At 33.6% G+C, this 27,047-nt stretch overlaps 1 long non-coding RNA gene across 1 annotated transcript in view; it reads right to left on the bottom strand.

Annotated features, from left to right (window-relative positions):
- Positions 1–1,454: 1,454 nt before the first annotated feature.
- The window catches only part of LOC140689280 (uncharacterized), a 668,228-nt gene continuing 642,635 nt past the window's right edge, over positions 1,455–27,047 (bottom strand). The window contains exon 7 of the long non-coding RNA XR_012064172.1: positions 1,455–2,533. This is a non-coding gene — a long non-coding RNA (uncharacterized lncRNA). The remainder of the gene's footprint in view (positions 2,534–27,047) is intronic.

Here is a 27,047-nt window from a genome sequence, read left to right as displayed (position 1 = left end):
TTCTCACTAACAAGAGTTATGTGCTCCTCTATTCTGTGTCCCCTGGTAAAAGAATTTATTTTGCTTTTAGGTGACAGTGGAGGATAGTAAGTCAAGTTTTTACTGTGACCCATTACCGATGCTTGGGAAATATCCTCACTTTGCTATGGGACTTTTGCCATCACTCTATATGGAGGTCCTGCTCAGCCTGCATGTGCTCAGTGTTTCCCACTGAGGTGTGTACAGTGGGAAGCATTACCCTGTGGAGCTTTGACATTCCATACTGGATTACTGGCCTCTTCAACTGTCTACCCTCGACATGGACAAGTAGTTTCACACCCTACATGGCTTTACCTAATAACTTTGCTCTGAATTATTCAGGAACAAAGGAAAAGAATGGCAAGAAGGATGGAGGTAAAGAAGGAGAAAAGCAAGAAGTAAAGAAGACGAAACAGGAATGAAAGAATACAGCTGTCCCAGTGTTCTTCTGCTTACTGATTTCATGGCAAGCATGAAACATGCTTTCATTTTTCCATTCTTTTACTTTCAACAGAGTGTGTTTTCATATATAATGTTTGCCCCTTTTAGAAAGCATTGGGTTTATCTTTCCTATCCAATTTGACAAGCTCTTCCCTTTGCATTTTTATATTGGGTGTTATTATGATAACAATCTATATCTTCAGCTTTCACAGTAATTTGGAGTTAAAATTGGATGACTTCCTGTAAAACATGACACCTTTGCAATAGTACCATTCCACTTTTTTCCAGTTTTTGAAGGTATACTTAATACGCCAAAACGTGCATGTGTTTAACATGTACATTTTGATGAGTTGGACATATGTATTTACTCACCATACTGTCACCACAATCAAGGAAATAAACATACCCAGTTCCTTCAAAATATTTGTTGTATTTCGCCCTCCTTTTGGGGGAGGTTGGTGTGGGCATAACAATTAACATGAAATCTACACTCTTAACAAGTTTTTAAGTGCACAACACCATACTGTTAACTGAAGGCCCATGTCACACAGCAGATCTCTAGAAACTAATTCATGATGTATAACTAACTTTATACCCACTGAACAACTTCCATTTCCCCATCCACCCATCTCCTAGTACCCACCACGCTATTCTCTGCTTTTATGAGTTTGATGATTCTAGATACCTCATACAAGTAGAATAATGCATTATTTTTCTTTCTGTGACTGATTTATTTCACTTAGCGTAATGTCACCCAGATCCGACTTTGATGTTGCAAATGAAAGAATTTCCTTCTTTTTAGAGGCTGGATAATATTCCACCATATGTATATACAAGTTATCTTTATCTACACACCTATCAATAAACATTTGGGTTGATCCCATTTACATCCATCCTGTGTGCTATTTGTGTCCTCTGTATTATATTTACACCCATAATAAACTGCATATCATTATAAGTTTTGCTTTAGACAAATTCAGAACAAAATTAAGAAGTTAACATATATAACATTTTACATTTATTCACATATTTTTTATTTCTGATATTCTTCCTTCTTTCCTAGATCTGCCTTTCTTCTTCCTGATGTCATTTCTCTTTATCCAGAATGACTTTAACTTCTTTTGAAGTTCAAGTTTGCTGATAATAAATTCTTTCATTTTTATTGATCTTAAAAAATTTTGCTTTTATTTTTGAGATATATTTTTAATTACGTAGACTCTGGGATTGACATGTTTTTGTTTGTTTGTTTGTTTTTAATTTCAGGACTTAAATAATGTTATTCCATTGCACTCTGGCCTCCATTATTTTTAATGAGACAGTAGCTGTGTGTATATTATTGTTGTCCTTTATATAATGTACTATTTTCTCTGGCAGCTTTCAAGATTTTCAATTTATTCTTGGTTATCAGCAGAATGGCTGTGCCTGGGTGTTTATTTTCTTTCTATTCTTAGATCTAAAATAAAACTTTATAATTTTTTATAAAACACAGGAAATTTTTGTCATTACTTACTAAAATATTGTGCCCCATTCTAATTCTCTCCTTCTGGGACTTCAGTCACATAAATTTAAATTGGTTTGTATTGTCTCACAAATCATTAGTGTTTAATATTATTATTTTTTCTCTAATCTTCAGATTGGTAAATCTGGTTGCTTGGAGCAGCTGAAATCTCTGTTGAGTACTGTTAGCCTTCTGGCTGCTGTTTATCAGTGGGACATTCGAAACATCCCTTACAAATGCAAAGTCAGGAGTCAAACAAGGATTTAGATGGAATGCACATGCAGATTTCAGAGCTTATGATTCTCTTCTTTCTGAGTTACCCCTCTCAGTTTCCTGTACCCCTAAACTTTCTATTCTAACTCTTCAAGCCAAATACACTGCAATTTCTGTTTAAATTCTAGCTGCCTTGACTGAATGGACTGGAGACTGCCCTTGTTGAAAGGACATGTAAACATAGATCTTTCCTACTATTTTCTTCTTTCAAGGGTCAAATATCCTTCAGTTTCCATTCTCTTTTGTTTGCTTTTCAATGACAGTTGTTATTATATACTTGATCCAGAGTTCATAATTTTTTATCTGCAAGAGGGTTTGTTGAATATAAGTTACTTCGCTGTTACTAGAGCAAGACCTTTGTTTTATTATTTTTAAACTTTAAATACATAGTATACACTCTCATTTGTATGTATATTTCCCAATAATAACATTAAAAATTCTAACAATGTAATTCATCATAATAATTCACCAAACAAGAAATTTGATTATATACCAAAAGAAGAAGAAAAAGAATCTGAAAATGTTTATTATCTATTTGTGACAAGAAAATGAGAAGTAGGAATAGCAAGCAAACTCCTCATTATGCCCTCATTACAATAAAATTAGCCTTGCAGATAAGAAGTACCCATCACGCACCAATGCTATGACACTTCCGATCAAGACTAAATAAGGACAAAAATCCTTCCTCCCCTTGGGAAGGAGGGGCTGGAATGAAAATCAGGTAATGTCACTCCAAATCCCTCCCTCTCCAATGAATATTTTGCCCACTCATTTTTACGTCTTATGTAACCAACTTGCCAAAGAAGCTTAGGGCAGCTGCTCACCTGAGTCTGCCCACTCTCACTTTGAGAGAGTCTATCACTTAATAAATCCTCACTTTACTTTCCTGACCTCTGTGTCTTGTCTCTGAATTTTCTCTACAATGAGACAAAAACATACTCTCCAGTAGAAATACTTAAGGAAGAAAGTTTAGCTCTGTTCTTTTTAATTTGAGAGGAAGAGCAATAAAATACAACATTTTTACTACCACGGTACAACATGATTGTGGATGTTATGGTCAAAATAGAAGCCTAAGATTAGAAGGGAAATAATAAAACTCTCTTTAATTGGAGATGATATAATTAATCATATGGACTGCTAAACAGAATCAATGCATAATCCATTTAAACTAGTTAAAGTAAAGTGGATTTAGGCAATTTTACAGGAAAGATCAACTTACAAAACATAATGAAATTTTGTATACCATCAGTGCACATTTAGAAGATAAAATACAAAATAAAGTACCATTTACCAAGGCAGCAAAATATCATCTTTTCCCATGATCTATTTGAAAATAATTTAAAAGAAGATATGACAAGATAGGTAATAAAGTATTGTCATAGATGGGGCAACAGAGTTTTAATGTAATTTCAGTGCAATCTAATCCAAATTCCTCCAAGATAATTACATAAAAGTGTTATAAGTTTTTGTAGAAATTGATATCTGCTAATAACAAAGTTCTAAGAAAAGCTTAGAGGGAAGAATTACCTGGTCAGATACTAATGTATAACAATTTTTTTAAAAGCCCAAAATAGTTTTTCAGGAAATGAAAAGCAGATCAATAAAACAGAATGTAGAAGTTACTAACATGATTTATTATAAATAATAAATGTGACACAATTCAATGAGAAAGACAGTTCAATATAAGGTGCAGTTAATATTGGCTCATTCCCTACTTTACCTGAATAAACAGCTCATTAGCAAATACAAAGTTATATTCCTATGTTTGCACAGATGGGGGACAGGACACACCTTGGCAGATTGAACACTTTAAGCTGAAGGAGTTTAAGAAAACAGTATATATTTGACCTTCTCTCAAACCTTCTCCCCTGAAATAGATCATGTGAGAGGTACCCTCCCTAGTTCTAGAATAAAACAACACCCTTATCTTTAAAGACAAAGAGACACCTAAAAGAATCTGAACAATCAGGTTTTGCTAACTTTCCTCCAGTTCACTACGCTTACCTCACACATTGTAATCTATCACGTTCCTCCATGACTGTCCACTCTATCAAACCAAGCATAAAAGTCTCAGGCCTACCTGTTTCTTGAGGTCTTTGCTTCCTTAAGACATCTCCTGTGTCATGTAAAACATATCAAATAAATTTGTCTACTTTCTTCCTGTTAGTCTGTCTCTGTCAGTTTAGTTTTCAGACCCAGTGAGGGACCCTTAGAGAGCTGAGGAAAATGCTTTCCTCTCCTAAAGCATCATATAATCTAATTGGATAGATTAGATAACATGTCTAAATTAAGTAGGTAAAATTACCAGACTAGTAGAAGAAAGTCCAGGAAAAGAATATTTCTGTGAGCTAGAGTTTGCAAAAGAAAGCCTAATGAAGACTTCAAAAGCATGTAATAGACAGTGAGACACAAATTTGATTATCTTAAAATTAAGAATTTCTATTGAATGATGACACAAAATATCAACTAAGTAATGAATGATAAACTTTGTGAAAAACAACTTGCAGTAACTAAAACCATTAAGTAAAGCTGTGTTTTATTAACTTTAAAATGCCTTTGATTTATAGAAATATTTTTATTTTATGTTACTAAGAAAGAAAAAAGTGATGCTAAATAAATTATGATACAATTTATCAATACTGAGAATTTTAAATTTGCAAATGCTGAAATCATTCATTTAAGTTTGATATAAAAATGATGTCCATACGAACAGCTATGGCTAATATGTCATACATATTAGATATGACAATCTCAGAAATGTTTTCATATATAAATAAGGTGCATCTTATATTGAACATATGACAATATCTAGAATACACAAGGATCGCTGTAAATCAACAAGAAACGCATTTATATCTGACTGGAGAGTAGGAAAAGGAATTGGATAAGCAATTCACAGAAAGGAAAGCCTAACTGGCTATCATAGTATAAAAAGCTATGTCACCTTGTCAGTACCAGATAATTGCAAATTTAAAAACTAAACACTTTAAAAGCCATCAGTTAGACAACAATTAGAAAGTCACATAAGACAATAATATGCTAGTATATGTTAAACCTCAACATTCTTATATATTGCAGTCTGTTATCTACTCCTAGGTACACATAGGAACTCAGAAAAGCCCTGAAGTTTAGATGGGAACATTCTTTACAAGATAGACTAACAGACAACTGAAAGCAACCCATGTGTGCATCATTAGGGAAGCAGCAAATCAAATGAGGTAGTGACACACTGTAGAATATTCTTCAGCTAACGGAAGCAAAGGACCAGTTGATGTACAGCAACATAGATCAGATTTAATTAAGTGTGTGTAAAATCATAGTGAATGAGTTTATAGCGAGTTCACTTACCTAAATCAAAAATATATAAATAGTAAATAAAAGACATATTTTACAAAGATACAGGCATATTCAAGGTCATATCACAAAGGCATTAGAGGGATGCAGATGAAATGGCAAATAAAAGCAAAAGTAAACAAATAAAAGTCCAAGTCCCTCCAGCTTTGTGGACAGAGGCTTCCAGTGTCACATAAAATCAGGGACATGATTAGTTCAGTTTGCTCTTTAATCATTCATAACCTCAAAACTATCCTCCTTCTCATGATTCTCGAGTCTCCTATTACCTCTGCAACTATTTTTTTTTTCTCAAAAACAAATGTGCAGTTACAGGCAGGATAGCAATCCTGATTTGAACAAAATATTTGTTATACGTGCATCTTGACTAACCAAAAGTTCATAACTGGTTCAAGTTTCACTTTGCTTTATTCTGTATGAGTATTGCCATTAGAAAAATATACATATGTGTAACTGCTCTCTCATAGTCAATTACACAATTAAAACCTGCTGTAATTATCATTATTCTCTGATTTTATACTCTTTTATAGGAAATGGTATGGTTTATTCTCTAAATAGGCTAACAAGGAATATGGGATTAAATTCATGCAATTTCTTTGAGCTTTTTGGATATGAAGCACTCCACTAAATAGACACTATATTTAATTTTAGGTAGCTCATTTGATATAATTAAAGTGTCTTGAGAATTAACAAATAAAAGTTGAACAAATCATTCTGATGAAATGTAAATAGGAAAACTTGCTTTGAATTTCTTTATTCTTTTTAGAATAAAGTGCATACCAGGTCAGACAAGGGGCAATAGCAGACTAAATTTATAGTAATACTGTTTATTTTTTTGATAAATGCACAGTGTAAAGAATTTGCAAGTTAGATGAGAGTAGAAAGTAAAAATTTAAATCTCCATAAACATTTCTCCAAGTCCCCACGTTTTCTTTCTCTGAGAGAATTATTATGATTATAGTTTTTTTTAAAAAGATGTTTCATGGATATACCCACGTTTGTGTACATATGTATTTGAGTATAGATACATATGGCTTTTAAAACATATGACTAATTACTTGACATTTTAGTCATTAAAAGTTAGTCTCTGTTAAATGAAGTCAAATGAAAAGTTTTAAATGACTGTAGATTGTTTTTCCAAACAGATACTATTAGACCACTAGGTGTTGGTTACCAGGTTTAGTGTCTAGTTGCAAAGTAAATCATTGCATACTGAACATCCCAAACCACCCCCTGTTTTGGGGTCACCAATACAGAAGTTCATTACACACCTGTTAAATTTTCACACGAAAGGTTATAAATCCTACTCTTATTTGAAAATTTTATGCTCTGGTTGCCACAAAACCCACTGAAACCTTAACCAACAATATATTTAGGGGCCAATTTCCTTTTAAGTCCTAAGAAGCACAGATCTAACCCTTGTGGATTGCAAAGAGCTTCCATAAATATAAAAGTTTCTTGTTTTTGATACTTAATAGAAAGCTGCAATTAAATATTTCTAACCTACGACTAGAAATTTCTTTCCAAAGTAATTTTTATATTCTTTCTACAGTGAAAAGGGTAAAGAGTAGAAATTTATTTCTTATAATAGTATTTGACTATAAAATATAGATATCTGAAACCAACAACACTTTGTCTCTCTCTACATATATATATACACATGGTTTTAACATGTATGATGAAAACAGGCTTTTAGTATGATGACTGTATCAGAGTTTACAGAAGACACAAAATGTAGCAAAGCAAAATCATAATTATCATTCTTAAGTTACATAACAACTATTGACTTAATGCACAAGGTGTTTCTAAAAGGTTTTAAATATCTATCTCATTTGACGTTAGTAGCATACCACTTCTCTACTAAGATGACCATTCTCTTTTAGTTCCTTGCAGTGATATCAAAAATATTTAATTATTCCTTGTGTGCTTAGGAACTTAAAATTGAAAAAAAAAATCTGGGAAACTGACCATAAAAGTGAATAATGTCTCTAAAAAGACATAGTTGTGAAGCTCCTAGTAGCTAAAGCAATAACAGACGTAAGTTTTCCAATTAGGTTTTAATAGGGAAGAATCTATCTTTCCCTAGAATAATTAAATATAGTCATTATCAGGAAAGTGTTTCACCTTGATGCCACTTGATTATATGGTGGTGCACATTTCTTTTGACATTTAAGCTTCTAGTAAAATGAAAACTGGAGCAGTAAGTAATTCCAACCCAGCCCTTGAAAGCTCACTGCATTATTTGCTAAATGTATACATCCAGAGAAGAGGCACAAGTGTGGAGCAGCTCATGAATTCTCAATCATATGCAAACATCTACCAAATCTTTGAATCTGCGATATGTTGATAATTGCATTCAGAAAACTCACTCATCATAAGAAAGGTTGATGAATAGTTTTGCTGAGTCAGTGGTTACAAGTTGGCAATAAACTTGAAGAAAATTGAGGTCATTTGTTAGACTGTATGGTGCAAAGCTCTGCCCTGAGACACAAAAAATTTCATTGATAAAGTAGAATTGAATTCAAAAAAGCTGTTATAGAATACTGTTCCTGGGGCTGCATTCTGCCAAATGGTATACAGGGAGCAAGAGATGAAAAAGGGCCAAGCCAGCACTTTTACTGCTAAGAGGTAGCTATTGTGTCAACAATAGGACCTCAAATTTCAGAATGAACCACATAGTTACAATAACGTGAATTTTACCTTCTTTTCTGGAGTTTAGTCAGAAAGATAAAAAGACATGATTTTGAATCTCAAAATTATTTTACTGACACTACCATGCTTGAAACTGCATTCATCTGATTGAATTCAACTGCTGTATATCAAACATGCAAAATGTCTGCACTAGAGAGCCTAAAGTAAAGGACGTGATTTTTGCTTTCAAGAAAGGAATATGCTTACTAACGCCCATTGCTTTCTCTTGGGACATGACCCAACATACTGTTGATATTTAAAACCACATTCCTTATTCTCACTTGAGTATAAACTATCTCCATTCAGGAAACCATGGGCATTCACCCTTATTATATTCTCAGTTCCTAAGACAATATCTTGTAAAATAAGCATACTTCACTCTTAAAGGGATTGATCTAAAAATGATCATTTGCTATTGTGACTGGGGTTGTAGTCACTGGTGCCAACACTATGGAACACTTTGGAAGTGCTATGTTTCTGCATAACACAAGCTCATCTCTTCCCTTTTTTTTTTTTTTAACACTGAAGTAATTTTCTCTGACCATCTCACTGGCTTCAAATATTCAATGGCTATTTCTATGTAAGTGATTTATAACCCAAAATTTTAATTCTCAGTTGTGTTTCTTAGTTTAATGTTGAAAGTTTTTGATTGCTGAACATCTTCGCTCAGATATCAATATTATATCAATTACTCAGAATGTTTTTAATGGAATTTGTAATTTTCTCCTCCTGCTTATATCCACTCAAAGAAGATTTTATCATCTATCATTTATTTTTGTATTGGCAAAAATATAACAAGTTCATGAACTATAAAGTATATTGCAGACATAACATTATCCAATACTATATTTCACTGTCTTTCACCAATTCTTAATATTTTCACCATACTGTGTACAATGGTGGTTTTATTTAAAGGTACAATCTTTGTGGTTAGACAGACATGGATTCCTTCACAAATACTTCCTTTTACTAGTTATGTGACCAGGTTTAAGTCTCAGTTTTCCCACCTATTACATAGATAATTAAATAACTGCTGCCCCTTGTTGTAATTACTAAAAGAGGTAAGTAGCAAACTTCAATAGATTATAGTGAGTCTTATTCATTAGCGACATTGCTCTTGTTTACCAACTCATCAATTCTTTATTCTGAATACTTTAATCAAACACTTTTTTAAATACAGCAATTGAAATAAATTTCACAGTGAAAACCCACATGCCTGACACCTGATTTCTGCCACTAACATTTTACTATAGTTGCTTATAGCATAAATCTCTGTTAATCCTTCCATCTGTTCTTCAACTCATTTTATTTTAAAGTAAATTACAAATATTGGTGTACTATCTGTTCTTTATACTCCAGCATGCATACCAAGAATTTATATTTGTTTGTTTGTTTGCTTTTGATGATATATAGATATATACATATACACAGATACAGAAGTCTTAAGAACAGAAACACATAATCTGTGTAGTCCAAACTTCTGTCAAGGTATTGAACATCATCAGCATCACAGAAGCATCCCTCAGGCTTCTTCCCAGTCAATCCCTGTTATCTTTCATAGGCAATCACTATTCTACTTTTTTCCACTTTATTAATTTTGCCTTTGGGATTGTTAACTGTGTACTCTGTATAAGATGCCTTTCACCCAACAAAATGTTTTTGCAATTCATCCATGTTGTTCCTTGTATCTGTGATTCACTCTATGAAAAAAATGACAGTTTATCCATTCTCCTATTGATGGACACCCAGATGTTTACAGTTTGGGACAATTATGAATGAAGATCTATGAAAGTCCTTGTAAACAAACATTGTGGCCATATGTTTTCATTTTTCCTTCGCATATACTTAGTAATGAAAATGCTAGATTATAAGGTAGATATATATTTAGGAATATAAGAAACTACCAGATTTTTTTCTAAAGCATTTGTACAATTAACATTACTATAGACTATGCATGAGAATTCAGTTGCCCTGTAAGTCATTCACATTTGGTTTTGCCTGTCTTTCGGTTAGTTTCCAGGAGCTAAGGTTATTCTGAAGTCTCTCCTCTGGTTTTTAAGTTCACAAAAATCTTTAGTTTTTTTTTAGTTTCCCCAGCTGAAACTGACTTGGCTTGTCTTGAGACTAACAGTCATAAAAATGGTTGCTCACTCAGTGTCATTCCCTTTTTCCAATTTTAGCCTCCCCTTTAGAATCTGTCTGCTTCTGATCATGTTCCAGCTGCTTTAAGCTTCATTTATTTCCTTAGAATTTATAATTACCTGTGAGAGCTCTGTGCCCAGTAGGAACTTACTCAGCCATACCGGAAGCTGAATGCATCAAGTCTTATAAGCCTATGTTGATACTATCCTAATTGCTCTCCTGAATTTCATTTTTCAAAAATTTCCCACCCATCATTAACATCAATCCCAGATGAAACATACGAATGAACAAAATCATTCCTTTGTTAAAAAAAGTCTTTAATGGTTCCTCTACTCCTGGAAAAATTGTCCCAAATTCTGCAATTTTAACTTGGTTTTCAGAGTTCCTCATTTTCTAAATGTATGACCATTTTCAATTTAGTTTCTTACAATATAAATACCACACGAGAGAAAATTCTACAGAATACTTATTTTTTCAAAATATGCAATGCTTTCATCATTGAGACATTACTTAAAATTTTGACCCTTAAATTTAATCTCTCAGGGTGTTTGGGCTTGAATTCCAGCTTCATCATTTACAGGAATACTTTGTTTTATTTCACTTCACTTTATTGTGCCTCACAGATACTGTTTTTTGTTTGTTTGTTTGTTTGTTTTTAACATATTGAAGGTTTGTGGCAACCCTGCACTGAGCAAGTCTATCGGGACAATTTTTTAAACAGTGTTTGGTCACTTTGTGTCTCTGTGTCATTTTGTAATTCTCACAATATTTTAAATTTTTTCATTATTATTATGTTTGTTATGATGATCTATGATCAATGGCCTTTGATGTTACTATTGCAATTGTTTTGGGGTGCCTAGAACCACACTCAACACCCATAAGAGATGGTGAAATTAATTGATAAATGTTGGTCAATTCCTCTACCATTTACAGTCTTTCTCCCTCTCCTCAGGCCTCTTGATTTCCTGAAACACAGTTATCCCCTTTCACAATATTAAAATCAGGCAAATGAATAACCCTACAACCTAGAGATTATCATACTAAGTGAAGTAATTGAGAAAGAGAAAGACAAACACCATATGATATAACATATGCTGAATCTAAAATACGACACAGATTAACTTTTTATGAAACAGAAACAGACTCACAGACACAGAAGACAAACTTGTGGTTACCAAAGGGGAAGGAGGAAGGATCAATTAGGAGTTTGGGATTTACAGATACAAACGACTATATATAAAATAGATAAACAACAAGGTATCTGTATAGCACAGGGAACTATACTCAATATCCTGTAATAAACCATAAAGAAAAAGAAAAAAAAATACCGTATGATAATCTGTAAGTGTTCAAATGAAAGAAAAAGTCCCATGTCTCTCACTTTCAACCAGAAGCTACAGATGATCAAGCTTAGCGAGGAAGGCACATGAAAGCTGAGACAGGCCAAAAGGTGGGATTAGCCAGACTGGGAATGCAAAGAAGGTGTTCCTGAAGGAAATTAAAAGTGCTACTGTAGTGAACACACAAATAAAAAGAACGTAAAATAGACTTGTTGCTGATATAGAGAAAGCTTTAGTGGTCTGGATAGAAGCTCAAACAGTCACAACATTCCCTTAAGCAAAAGTCTACAGGGTAAAGCCCTAACTTTCTTTAGTTCTATGAAGGCTGAAAGAGGTGAGGAAGCTGCAGAAGAAAGACGTTTGAAACTAACAGAGATTGGTTCCTGAGATTTAAGGGGAAAAGCCGTCTCCATAACATAAAAGTTAAAGATGAAGCAGCGAGTGCTGACCAAGGTCATTAGTGAAGGTGGCAGCTTTATGTTGGAAGAAAACGCCATCTAGGGCTTTCATAACCAGAGAGGAGAAGTCAATGCTTGCCTTCAAAGCTTTAAAGGACAGGCTGACACTCTTAGTAGGGGCTAATGCAGCTGGTGACTTTTAAGTTAAAGTCAATGCTCATTTACCATTTGAAAAAGTCTAGGGCCCTTAAAAACGATGTTAAATCTACTTTGCCTGTGCTCTATAAATGGAACAACAAAGCCTAGATGACAGGTACATCTGTTTGCTACATGGTTTCCTGAATATTTTCAGCCCACTTTTGAGACCTACCACTCAGAAAAGAATATTTCTTTCAATATCTTACTGTTCATTGACAATGCTCCTGGTCACCCAAGAGCTCTGATGGAGAGGTACAAAGAGATGAATGTTGTTTTTATGCCTGCTATCATGACACCCATTTTTCAGCGCATGGATCGAGGAGTCATTTTGATTTTCAAGTCTTATTTTTTTGGGAAATACATTTTTAAGGTTATAGCTGTCATAGATACTGAGTCCTCTGGTGAATTTGGGCAAAGCAAATAGAAAACCTTCTGGAAAGAATTCACCATTCTAAATGCCACTAAGAACCTTTGTAATTCATGGGAAGACATCAAAATATCAACATTCACAGGAATGGGGAAATTGATTCCAACTCTCATGGGTATATTTGGTGAGGGTTCGACTTCAATGGAAGAAGTAACTGAAGATGTGGTGGGATTAGGTAGATAAGTGGGGGCACTGTGCAGATAGGTTGGGGTAACAGTCAAAATGCAAGAGAACTAGAGTTAGAAGTGGAGCCTAAAGGTGGGACTGAATTGCTGCAGCCTAATGATAAAACTTGAACAGATGTGTTGTTTCTTATGGACGAGCAAAAAAAATGATGAAATCTTTCTTCAGATAAAGCTGCTTCTGGTGAAGATGCTGTGAAGACTGTTGAAATGACAACAAAAGATTTAGAATATGACATAAACTTAGGAGATAAAGCAGTGGCAGGGTTTGGGAAGATTGACTCCAATTTTGAAAGCTATATTGTGGATAAAATGTTATCAAAAAGCATTTCATGCTACAGAGAAGTTGTTTGTGAAAGGAAAAGTCAATCAATGCAGCAAACTTCACTGTTTTCTTATCTTAAGGAATTTCCACAGCCACCCCAACTGTCAGCAGCCACGATCCTGAATAGTCAGAAGCCATCAACGTTGAAGCAAGACCTTCCACCAGCAAAAAAATTTACAACTTGCTGAAGGCTCAGATCAGTAAAGAATTTTTTAATTAAAGTATGTACATTGTTTTGTTAAGGCATAATGCTACTGCACACTTACTATAGTATAGTATAAACATAACTTTTATTTGCACAGGGAAACAAAAAAATTAAAAATTATTGTGATATTTGCTTTATTGTGGTGGCCTGGAACAAGACCCACAATATTTCCAAGGTAAGCCTGTATTAGCTATGTGATCTTTAACCAGCCTAATCATGGTGAGAATGTTAATGTTAAACATAATAACAGCTACAATTCATTGTGCACTGTACTAGAGAAATCGTTAATAAAAGTTGTAGAATAAGCACTTAATTTTAGATAAGACTGAATATACTGCTTAATCTATACATCTTCTCCCTTTGTAAGAGTGAAGCTTTCCAAATAATAAGGAAGGATACTTTTTTGAAATTACACAGTAGAGGAATTGACTAAGGTGGTGACCCAGGAGGTTGCTGAGATCTCTCCTTCCATAGACTCACTGAATGTTCAACCGCACATGGAGCAATTCCCTCTGAAGAGGACCCAGAAACTGGCTGAACTACTCCTATACATCAAATAAATGAGAACATATCTACATCAAAATGGGTAGGAAAGACTGAGGTACACTCTTACCATAAACCTCGCCCCCAGCACAGGAACAAACAATAGGGAGGAAACTCCCAACTTCCAACTTTTCCCTAAGGATCTTACATGGAAATCTGGAAGCGATGCACAAGCAGGTGCTGGAGTAAGACTGAGACACAGGGCCAGTGCAAAGTCTATGGGGACCTATCGGCCTTTCTGGCTCTGCCTCTGTACATTTACAGTGACATAGCTGATGATGGGCTCGTTGGTTGGCTGGCCTGGCTGGCGGTTGGGAAGTAGATATAAACACCGTGGGAAGAGCAAGACTAAAATGACATCACTTTGTCTCTCACCACTTTTAACCATTGGTAACCTTCAGAACTTAATGTCTTGTTTTACATTCACCTTCCAAATATGGTGCAACCTTTACTTTTGGTCAATTCTAACTTGGAATCATGTGAGGAAGAGGATTTTGGAAACCAAGTTGATAATAACATCACCAGTTTAATATGCTAGTTTGAAACTGAAGCCTTAACAGGAGATAACAGTGTTGCGCCAATTTTTCTTACAAGAATTAGCTGTCATACTGAAACAAAAAGCCTTTCTGTGATGAGCTGGATAAAATCAGACATTAATGAAAGTAGAACTGAAAGAGAGACTCCTTGATCATATTCTCTAGTAGCTGCACCATCCTGGATATTATTCATATAAGGAAAATTAAGTCATACATGGCTAAGGCAGTACAGTTTGGCTGTTCAATATATGCAGCCAAGGATAATGGTAATGGCTAGACAAATATGGTACTGGAAATGGAGGACTGAACCAGGTGGCAACTTCACCAAAGATTTAGGCCCAACTTTGAGGTCATGGTGCCCCCACGCAAAGGAATATATGAGGTTAGGGCATCTGAGTATCAGAGTGACAGCTCTTGGAAGAAGATCTAAATATAACAAGATATCATAACAAACATAGAAATAAAAATCAGAAGTATAAAGTAGGGTAGAAGAGATGGAGTTATTTCTCAGTATAGGCAAAATTAAGACCCATAAACCCAATGGTGAACCCCATCTTTCAAAGACTTTGATGGTGACTAATACTGAAGATTCCATTTGTTAATATAGGAATAGATGATATAAGAGATTGGCAATTGCCTGCAGAGATAAAATATCAAAAGAAGAATGGGGATGTGAAGAGTACAAACCTAATTAATGAAGGAGCTTGTATACCTCATCAGTCTCAAAGCTGCAAATTGGAGTGTTGATTTAAAAAATGTGGGTGTCAAAAGATTACTGATGGATTGGAATCTACAAGTCCTAACCATGCCTTCAGAGGTAGTGGCCCTAAATCGAGAATTAGAGATCAAAATAATTAGTCTAGCTCCATTGTTTCAATGTAGAATAATGGTCTTTGAATTAAAGCATTGCTGCCAACTGAAGAATTCATGTTTCTCTCTGTGATTCAGAGGGCTGATGAACAGAAACAAGATGAGAGGTAATGCGAATGAACAGGAACGATACTTAACTCAATTCTTAAGTGATAAAAAGGAAAACTACCTGAATAGAAATGTACACACGAGCTTTCTGCGCCAGTTCTAATCATTATCAAATGATCAATCGTTTTAGTTTTTATAATATTTTCTAGTTCCTAATTATTTATGACTAGCAGCACCTCCTCCCACTCAGATATAACTGGTAACAGTAGAAAAGCAGTAAGATATGGTAGTACACACCTGGATCTGGGTTGGATCCTCAGCTCTCCCATACTTTGGCTATATGATCTTGTGGGAACTTTTTAATCTTTTTGAGTCTCAATTTCCTGTACTATAAAATTGAACAGTGATATATAAGTAAGTTTTTATGTGGATTCCGTGAACAAATGTATGTAACATTATAGACTATTTTAAAAATATTAGTTATAGAGAGCTTGTTTCCACACTTTTTTCTTGGAAATCTCAGCATTTTTTAAAACTTCCTGGTGAAGGAATGTGGGGGCTGGAGGGCTGTCAAGCAGAAATATAGCTTTGCTATAACTAGCTTTACTCTGATCTGTTTTTAATCTTGAGATTTCATGTAAGTTTTAGTTTAAAATAGGGATTAGTGATAGAAGTGGAATATACATTTGGATTTGATCTTTACCGTTAACAGTGTTCAGTCCCCATGTTCCCTTTTCAGTTCCTATAACTGTTTGAAGAGGTGTTTTTATCTCTGCATTATAGAAAAATAAAATGAAGCTTTGAGTTTCCAGAATTATAACTAACACCTGGATCTTCCGACCCTAAGACTGGGCTTTTGATCCTTTAAATCTCACAATGGCCTTATAAGGTAGAAAAGGCAGTGCCAGTATCCAACAAGAAAACTCAGACTCAAGAATGTGGTGCCAATTAAGGGAGTTCAGTATTCGAACACAGAGCTTTCTCTGCTGGATCAATACTGTCTCCTTGTCAGCATTCTGGGAGCCAAATTAATTAATCTCATACTGTTATAATGCATACGGTAAGTTTATTAATTAACTTCATATCCTAGACCTTTGGCTTTTAATATGATCACAGCATCAACATTTTAGATGATAGAGGGTTTTAATTTTTTATGCTTTTGGCTTGAAAGTAAATACATTTCCCCTTAAGTACTATTGAATTTCATTTTTCTGTGGCTTTTAACATTTGAAAAGTAATTTATAAAATATTTTCAATTTTTTTTCTATTTGCTCAATTTTGAATACTGATCATGCAATCAGTTACATTTTTGACAGAAAAATTGCCTCAGACATAGTCAAAGCCCTCTAATAATTCTTATATTCTTTAGAGTCTTTGAATAGTTGCCCTGTGTGCAGATCAAAGAAAACTTTGTAAATTTTATAGTTAGAAAACAAACTTATTTTCTGTATATAAATTCAATGTGTTTATATTTGTATGTGTGGGTGTTTCTGGGTATGCACATAAAATAAGATTTATTATTCTTTATGTTAACTTTTAAGTTATTCAACATTAGATTACTATTTTTATATTATTTTCAGACCTAATACTAGTTTATTCTTCCCATACTCAAATGCATACCCAAGAATAAGATTATCTAAAGTCTCCCTCACCAACTGGAGTACCGATGAAACTAATTATTTAGATAAATGTACATTTTTCTCCCTTCTCCACGCACAAATTATAAACATTTGTATTTCTTTCCACGTATCATTCTGTTGTGTACCTAACCTGACTCCATTAGACTTTCCATTCTTGAGCTGCTGTCCCTGGTTTTCTAAATTTTCATGGTAAGTGAAGCTTTGCCCCTTAGCACGCCTGGAATTACCATCATACCTATGAGACATTTTCATCAGTTTTAAATGTGCATTCTAAAAGAATACAGATTATTAGACTTTAACACATAAAATATTAACCAGTTATTGTGTAATAAAACATGTTTGGTGAATTATGGAAATAATAACTGTGAATTTTTTATATTTAGGTCTTAGAGTCTTACTATTTTTCATAGGGCATCTCAATCTAATGAAATTTCATGGACAGAGTTTGAGAAATTCTGATTTACTTTATGAAATGTTTTTCTGTTGTCTGTGCTTGGAAAGATGTGCTCAGTTAATAGGGAAACTAGAATGAACAATACAAGTTTTGAAATTTTATTTATAGTCCTTCATCGTGCTGTGAGAAAAATAGCTTTTCTTCACCAGAAATAGTTATTTGGCCAGGATGCTTGTAAAGGATGATTCAGAAAAGTAGGACACTCTCCTTGCTTGTGAATGCATACTAATCCAAAGCAATGATAATGCGCCACTGTTCTTAAATAAGGATTAAATTGAAAGCAAGAAAACAAAGGGATGTTTAAATAATATCTTATAGATCTCTGGGCAGAGCCCTCTCCCCTCCAGTTGCCTTCATTTCCTTGGTACGCTTTCAGTCACACATCTGATTTCTCACAAGTTCCTTTACTTCGGCTAGCACACTAAACTATATTTTTCTGGCAGAGACACTATACCTGTCACTTAGAACACAGCAGAATTTCATCCAGGACTTTGTACTTTTATAACTGCTTTTATCCATGGATCTCATAAAACCTGGCAAACGTGATCTCATTAATTCCTTAGGATATTCCTGTGAGGTTGGTGGGTCGCCAGTAATATTATCCTAGTTTTGTACAGCATTTCCTCCAGTTTACATAAAGTATTACTCTCCATGCTATGCAGCTTTTATGGGTGAGCAATGTGACCAAGGACATAGAAAATACAGTGCAGACCGAGGAAAAGAACTTGTGTTAGCAAGACAGGCCCAGCACCTCATCTCTTTAGATGTCACTTCTCTTCTGTGCTGTAACAGACTATTACTTTATTCTGACATACCGTTTTTTACTATTACTTTTAATTGCTACAATTTTTATGAGGGTTGTTATTTTTCAATAACATAAAATACATAAAATAAAGTGCAGCATATTAGGTGTATCTTAAACTCCATTATAAACCTATTAAATAACAGCCTCATTTATATAACCTATACATCAGGAATCACTGAGTTTATTAGCCATATTAATTTGGCACACTTTATCATTAATTTCAGGATAATGGCTACTTCTGGGTTTAGGAAGGGTAATAGAGGACTTTAGTAATTTTATAATATTTATTCCCTTAAATTATGTGTGAGTACAAAATATATTTTATATGCTATTTGTGTTTTTTTAAAAAAGATAGCTAATATTATGTAATTAGAAAGAAAGGAAAAAATGTGCTCATCATATTACCAAGCAATGAAATAGACCAAAGAGAAAAAGAATCAGATTTGGTGATGGGTGCTTGAATAGTTGAAATAACTTTTAGATGTATTATGTTGAATCATCTGTTACATAGGAGGCAGTGAATAGCATGTGGAGCTTTGCAGCCCAGAAAGGACAACTGAGACAACATTCTTGATTTAGAAATCACAGATGTATCAACTTTCACTGGGGATAACGGAGTAGATTGGGTCTCCTTGAGGGTTCAGCTTGTAGACGAGGGAGAAGAAGAAAATGCCTAAGATTTTACGGTGAGATAAAGCAACTGTAATGAGGGAGGCAGAGGAAGGGGAGTCAAATGAAGAAAATGACATAATGGGTTTTCACTCAGAGGACAATGTGCTTGCTCCTGGTTTTCTCCCTGTCTCTCTCCTAGGGGTGTAATAGTTCTCTGTGGCTTTGAAGTATTCTAGGATATTGTTGACAGACATTCTTTAGCCATTTTTAAAGAGGTTTGATTGTGAAGGAAAGAGAGATACAGACTAGAGATAGGGAAATAGCTGGAGACAATGTGAATGTGCTTTCTTCTTTCTTCTTTTTTTTTTTTTGAAGCAGATTGGAGAAATGTGAACACGTATACGAAGCCAGTCAAGAAAAACAGGTGAGGAGAAATCAATGATGTGAGAATGCAGTGGCTAGTCTGCTACTTTGTTACGTTGCAACAGGTAATAAAACCAAATAGAAATCTATTGGAAATAAAAGCGCAAATCATGCAGAAGAGGTTGATTTCCATAATTAATAATACAATAATGATTATTGCTATTTCCATACCTAACATATGCCAGGCGCGATTCTAACCACTTTACATATAAGTCATTTATGTCTCATAATTCTATGAAATAGTACTATTAATATCTTCCCAAGACATATAAGAATGTGAGACACAAAAAGGATGAGTAATGTAGATGAGATTTGAACTTAAGACACCTGCTTTCAAGTTGCTGATTTTTAATTACTATGCCACGCAGTCACTCGAGGGCTAGAGTACATTCATTGAGAGTTGAAACTTGGAGCCCAAAGTGATGATAAGAATTTAGGCTCATCATGAAATGATGAGAATGACAAGAGGCAAAAATGTGTTGATTAGTCTAGTAAAGCCACATATGATTTTCTGAATTACTCCTTTTGGAAATGTTTTCTAGAAATGCTAAAATATAGGGCAAGATGTTCTTCCAATGAAATTATAGGAAAATTGGTTCACTGAGAAAACCAGACATCTATACACAGTAATTCTAATAGCCTCACAAGTAATCCAATGAATCATCTAAATTTTTCTATTATGGTACTTTCTAGTATATGTCTGAAATGTACCATGTTTCAACAATTTTTATAAATTATATCCTAAAATTAAATGGTACACTTACAAAGAGTTGTGATATCTTTTCACTTTTATATAACATTCACTATTTTTAACAGACATGTGCATTTATAGAGAAGGACATTTTCAAATTAGAAAAAAGAGCAAAAAAAATAGACGTTTTGCCGATTATTATACTAAATGCCTTTCTGACCTTAATACAAAGAACAAATGAGAGCTGTAGGTACAAACTGTGGGTGATAAATGACCCAGCAGATGCACTGGAGAAATTAACATATGTGTCTGGGACAGAAATTTACAGTTCAGACTGAAGTGATAAAACCAAACTGATCTTTGGTTTCAGGAACCAAAAAGCATCCTACCTCAGACAAAGGCATATAACATCTCACTGAAAAGGAAACTATAACCTGGGTCATTCCATGAATATTATCTGCATATGGAAGCAATGTTAAGATTAAGGTAGTTTCCTAATCTTTTTTTTTTCCTAAATAGAACTTTCTTTTTTTTTTTTTTAAACAAATCAAGTTATAACAAGGGTGAATGATTTCAGGACCATAGATGTAAGGATTTCATATCCAACTGAAGAAAATTTTAGTAACATAGAAATACCAGATTCGTAGGGTTTTTTGTTTGTTTTTCTCACATGCAAGGTAGATAAAACAGTGCTATCTATCGGACTCCCTTGGACTACATAATGAAAACTGTTTTGACAAAAACTTTTCCTCTGTACTACTTCCTCTGTTAAAAGCTTCAGTTTTGAGACATACAGTGTTTCCTCCGTGGGTTTACTGCATGTCAAGATATGTGTTTGCAGTTATGGTGACACAAATAATGTGTTCTCTGATTTGAATTGATAAGACTAACGCTCTTATCATAAAAGGTAAGCATTTTGGCATTTTATCTGTAATCTTTTATTTTTATTAAATGTTTTATTAAAGGCTTGTTGCTACTTATAATCTGTAAACTTGGCAAACAGAACGTCTAGCATCTTGTCCGGCAGTAAAAGCAAATCATTATTTTATTTCAATTCATTTTTCAGCTATAAAAGGGGAAAAAAGTCACAAGTCAATAATAAATTAAACATAAAAGCAGATACCTAAAGTCTAGTAAGTGACAAGAGATGGTGATTTTCAGTGTTATATTTGGAATGAATAAACAAAACTTACAGTCAGGCAGGCGTGTTAGTTTGAACTTGAGACAAATTAAATGTTGTTTCTTCAAGTAAACAAATCATTATAACTCTTGGTTTGCAAAGTTATGGTAGGTATTTTATGTTTCATAATATCATAGTTACCGACTAAAATCCAATAAAATTTTACTTGAGGCCACTTGCATTTTTTAATAAACTTTAATAAAAAGAAATTTCTGTTATTTATGTTTACACACATAAAGAATTCAAGAGTGATGTTCAGCCACCTGGTGAAGCAGAACACAGTCTCATAACCAAGGTGAACTAGGGTGAATGCCCCCATGAATGAGGTAAGAGTTTGTCATCTTAAAGGTTAGAATTCACTCAGAGGAATCATTTGCTCAATTAGATGTCTGTTAAGTCCACCTCAGCTGTTTTGGGGCCTCAGCCAAGTCAATGACTAGTTACAGTTTTCTTATTAATAAAGTATAATTTTTCAAAAATTTAATAAATTATGAGAAGACATTTTAAAAGTGTAAATCTCTATACAATTGTGTTGTTTAAATGTATACTGACTTATTTAGCTATTTTAAGTGATTAATAACTATATATTAGAAAAAAAATCATAGATTGCATACTGGCTTGGAATTTCTACAAAGAATACATTTCTAGTTTCTGAGTCTGGAAGATGATGAAAGTAACCAGAATCTCTATGCTTATGTTTTTAGAGAGAAAGAGAGAGGGGAGATGGGGGTGGAGAGAGAGAGGTCAGCCCAGGAGACAAACACATGTGACCATAAAAAACAGCTGGAGGCAGAGTTTACTACCAACCCCAAACTCCAATAGAGCTCTTACCCAGATACCAAGAAGTCGGGGGAAAGGGGGCTTAAAAGAATATGGGAAAAGAGGAGAGGAAGGAGGAAGACATAGATGAAACAGGCAAAGTCACTACGAGGAAGACCAAGTCAACATGCAGTATTTAACAGACCATGGGTCTAAGAATTGTTACATCATAACACCCACTGCAACGTGGGGGCTTGAAGGTATAGGGGAGGAAAATGAGAGCCTCAGAGAAGCACTGCCACTGGAGCAATCAGACACACAGGGAGATGATAGTACTCCACATTTAAGTGGCAGTGAGACGGGAGAAGAAAATAAGGGAAAAATTTTTAAAAATTCTTATAGGAATGAAAGAAGCAAGATATGCTTCACCACTCACCCATCAATAAAATTATGCTTAACTATACAAACAGAAGATGGTATACTTGAACTAGAACCAGTATCAACAAATTTCTAGAAACAACATTGATTCAAATCCTACAAATATACTGTAAAAACTATTCAAATCAAAGCATCTCAGCTGATGAAAACTTCCCACACACAAACCAAATCAAAACAAAACAACCAAATGTCAGAAGAAAACTGAGTGTCACCCAATGTTCAAAACTGAATTAAATATCATCAAGTGAGCATTTGGAGGTATGATGAATGAGGATCAGGAATTCAAAGTCACAGGGAGAAGGGACGAAAATTCAAGAAGAATTGAAATTAGATCCAATCAAACAGAGGAAAACAGAGAAAACTAACAACCGGAGAAGAGTGACAACTGACAACTGCCCTATTTCTGTCCTCTTTCTGACTTAGGACCAACTAGAGAAAGAAAACCAAACACATCCCTTTAACCAATCACATAGGACGCCTTGCTCCTAATTAACCTCTACAGCTTCCGTATGCCAAAGCCCCCTTTAGAGCACACCTGACGCTCTCTTTTTCCAACCATAGGCTTTCCCACTCTTCTGCCTAACTTTGTTCAATGTTTGAAAACTGTAGTTTCATGTCTGCCTTGTTTCTAGTTTTTTTATGACTAGAGGGAAGGGGGACAGGTTCTCTCTGTTATGGTTTCCCTCTCATTTCCAGACGTAGCACTCTACAAGTAGAGTTGTAGTTTTGTTAATAAGGTGTTTATGGTATAACTTGTTTATAAGATTTCTACTAATAAAAGTATTTTATAAGAGAGAACTGAGGATATAATTGAGTCTGTGGTTCACATTAACAATCACTATGTTAGTGTGGTCAAGCTTGAAAGACTTTGACATTTAACACTATTTTGATAAGGAAGTCATTTTTTCTGATGCTGTGCAGATTAAATAAAAATTACAATCTTCCTGTAGTTTGCCTACCAATGCACGATAGTTAAATTATATTAAGAAAAGATAAAAATAAATTAGAAAGGTTTTCCTTTCCCTTCAGTACAACATTTGCTTGCTTGGTTTGATTGATAAAATGAGAATAAATTGCTTTTTCTTGTACTCTTCAGAAATTGGCAATCATTGGATGATTAGCTGACAACTTTACATTTGGAATGTACTTATTAGCTTGTTTTACCTTAATAACCCTATGATAGTGACCACCTTATCTTGCCCTTTAATTTTAAAATTAATGAAATAATCATTTCTCATAGTCTTTTCCACTGTTCTGCCCAATTACTCCAATGCTGAATGGTACTTTGCATTTTTGCTGGTTCATTAGTCCCATATCATGCTCTTTCTCAACTTCCGTATTCAACTACAGGATAATTAAATGCTGTCTTTTAACATCTTATAACCTTGACACATAAATTCTCTTTTCTCAGTGGTTCAAATTAATGGATAAATGACAACCTACTAGAAATTATAATGAGATATTACTATTTATAAAATGTTAATGCACATTAAATACTAAATAAGAATCAATAATATATGGCCATTATGCCATATAACTGAATAATATGGAGTAAAGTGAATATTAAATTTTAAATTATCATATATATCATATAGAGAGTTAAAGAGAGATGGTATGTATATGTATAGGTGTGTGTGTATATATATATGTATAAATACACTCAAGATAAGTGCTTTAGAAACTTAAACTTTGTTATTTTTCCTTTGTTTCCAAAACCCTGTGATTATACACATACATATATTGTGTCCATACACACACACATGTACACATTATGTAGGACACATGGCAAGGGGAACCTTACTGATGTTGGAAGAGAGGGTCAGTAGAAGTGTTTCTGAAGAAATAAAATATGAATTATGATTTGAATTATGAATAGAAGTTAGCCAAGGAGAAAATATTCAAAGAAAGAAAGGAAAAAAAGAAGAATATTTGTGGTGATCTGGAGTAAAGATTATGCAAGGTGATGTTGAAGAAGTCTGCTAAGGGGATTTTAAAAACATAGGATAACAAAAATAAAGGGGATGTAAAATTTTCATGTATTTGTTTAATCATTCATTTAACATCTGCAGGGTGGTTATTATGCTCTGCATTTTGAAATTAAAAAATAAATAAGGCATGGCCCATTACTTCAAAACAATCATGCGCTTGGTTGAAGAAAAGGCACAAATAAATACTAAAATGCAACAAGGTAATAATGCAGTGAGGTAAGTGTAACATGACAAGCAGCATTACACCCCAGCTGTGTATTTGTATCCCTACGGATACACTAAGATTCTTCATAGATTTTATTTCTGTACTTACCCTTTTGTAACTAATATTGAATCACACAAAATTGCTATTATTTAAACATCTTCCATCTAAAAAAAAAAGGCAATTATTTACAGTTTAAACTGATACAGTTGATTACCTGAGACTACACCTGTGGTTGGTATATCATGCAGTTCTTCTTCCCAACCTCTTTTGTTAAAAACACTTATTTCCCCTTTTTCAAAGAAAGGTATCTATCTTACTCATATAGAATCTTAGCATGACACTTGCCCCAAGTAGGAAAAAAATATAAGGGAATCAAATAAAAGTTTAATTAGAATTCACTTTGCACCACAACTCATGATAAGACTTAATATTTTTTAATGATATGGGCAAATTATAGTGTTAGAAACAGGATTCGTTAGCCCAAGATAAGAGATTCTGCATCCATATATGCCTGTAGCTAATTTGTTGACACCTTCATCATAACATATCTTTCTTGTAAAGATTTTGTCAGTCTATTTTGCCTGAAATTAACATCACCATTCCAGCCCTCTTCTTGGGTGTCCTTTATATGGTGTATGAACATCCCTACCAACATAATTTATTTGACATTAGATTGATTTTCTTGCTCACATCCATACTATAAATCATACTACAAAAGAAAATTTTGTTTTGTTCATTAACAAGCTAAGGTTGCCAAATAGTTGAGCTCTGATTTGCACAGACCATTGAAATTTGCCATACAGTGATAAATATCCTTATATCTAGGGAACTAATGTTGCATCTCTTCAACATGTTATATGAAAAAATGGATTTATCTAAGTCTCACATTGTGTTCAATAATGCTGTGATTGTGATAGGAATGCATATTAATCACAAATTTGAATATAAAAGTCTTACTTTTTTTTCATCCTGACAAAAAGCATGTCTAATTTGGCCTATCGGTTTTTCAGTAAAAATGGGCTTTTTCAATTATTTATATAGTCAGTGTTTATAATTGATGATTATTACCAAGTATTGATATTGAATTTTAGTATACTGTGAAGAAACTGAGCACATGAATAATTCATAACTGGGCAAAAAAAATTCTTTACAATCAGGTAAGTTTCAATTCTTTTCTTTAAGAAATAATTAAAGGAAGATCTAATCAACCTAATTATTTTTCTTTGTCACAATCTTGCAGAGTTCAAAGGATTAAATGACAGTGCCACATAACCACTCTTTATAGTCCTTGTTGTTTTTGCAAATAAGGTTCCTTAGCCCTTGCATCTATAAGATGAGAAATAGTAAGAAAATTGATGAGTCTTATCTCCTTGATGCAATAAATAATTTATGAGCACATGAATTAATTGGAGGAAAAACAATGTTTTATGTTTAATAAATATTTGTCAAGTTGTAATAATATTGTTTTGATTAATTTAATTAATAACTATAATAATTCAATATATAATAACTTTTTGACACTTAAATCTTGATTGCAGCAAAAATTTAAAACCAGTTAAAATTAATTTTATATTCATTTTTATTGCAAAGAAATATGATAGGGAGCCAATAAAGAACATTATGACATACTTATTCTGTATGGAATTGGAAATAAAAGCTCAGATATTAAAGCAATGTTTAAAAAAAGGTAATCTTAATATCACAGGGACCAAGATAGATACAATATTGCTGTGAGATTTAGATTTCACTGAATATATTTACATAGTTCACTAAATATATTTAAAATAAATTTAGTTTTTAAAACATTAATTTCTCAGATATGCTGGAAAAGTAGATTCCTTGAAGCTATTTCAATTTTCAACGAGAATTTTTAGATGATCATCTAAAAATATGTCAAGTGGTATAAAGTTTCTTGAAATTCTTAGGGTGCTGTATGTAAAGAATTTGAAGACCAGTAACAGGATACAAAAAAGTCATAATTAATTTTGCTTAAAAATTAATTTTTAAGGGTGGGTAAAAAAACTGGGTGAAGCATATTTTATAAGCCATTAGTAGTGGAATTGTAATATAGAAATATAGTAAAATATTCAAGTAAAAAAGCATATGAAAAGAAGTATCTCCATTCTACCCAAGATCGGTACTGTTAGTGCTTTTCAGCACTATAATAAAAATGCAGATATGTGTGTGTGTGTATATTTGTGTGTGGGGGGGTATATATTCCTGTCTCTAATTCTTTCAAATTGCATAATATTTTATTATAATATTCCAAATTATTTAGATTTTTCTCAGTCTTTGACTAAGAAAACTGAATTTATAATTAACTTTCAAGAATGAGTAATAGTTTTTCAGTGGGGCTTGATGGTAAA

This window comes from Vicugna pacos, chromosome 25 (genome assembly GCF_048564905.1).
Source record: "Vicugna pacos chromosome 25, VicPac4, whole genome shotgun sequence".
Classification (NCBI taxonomy): Eukaryota; Metazoa; Chordata; class Mammalia; order Artiodactyla; family Camelidae; genus Vicugna; species Vicugna pacos.
The sequence above is the reverse complement of the archived record's forward strand: the minus strand, read 5'-3'. Positions and strand labels throughout refer to the sequence as shown.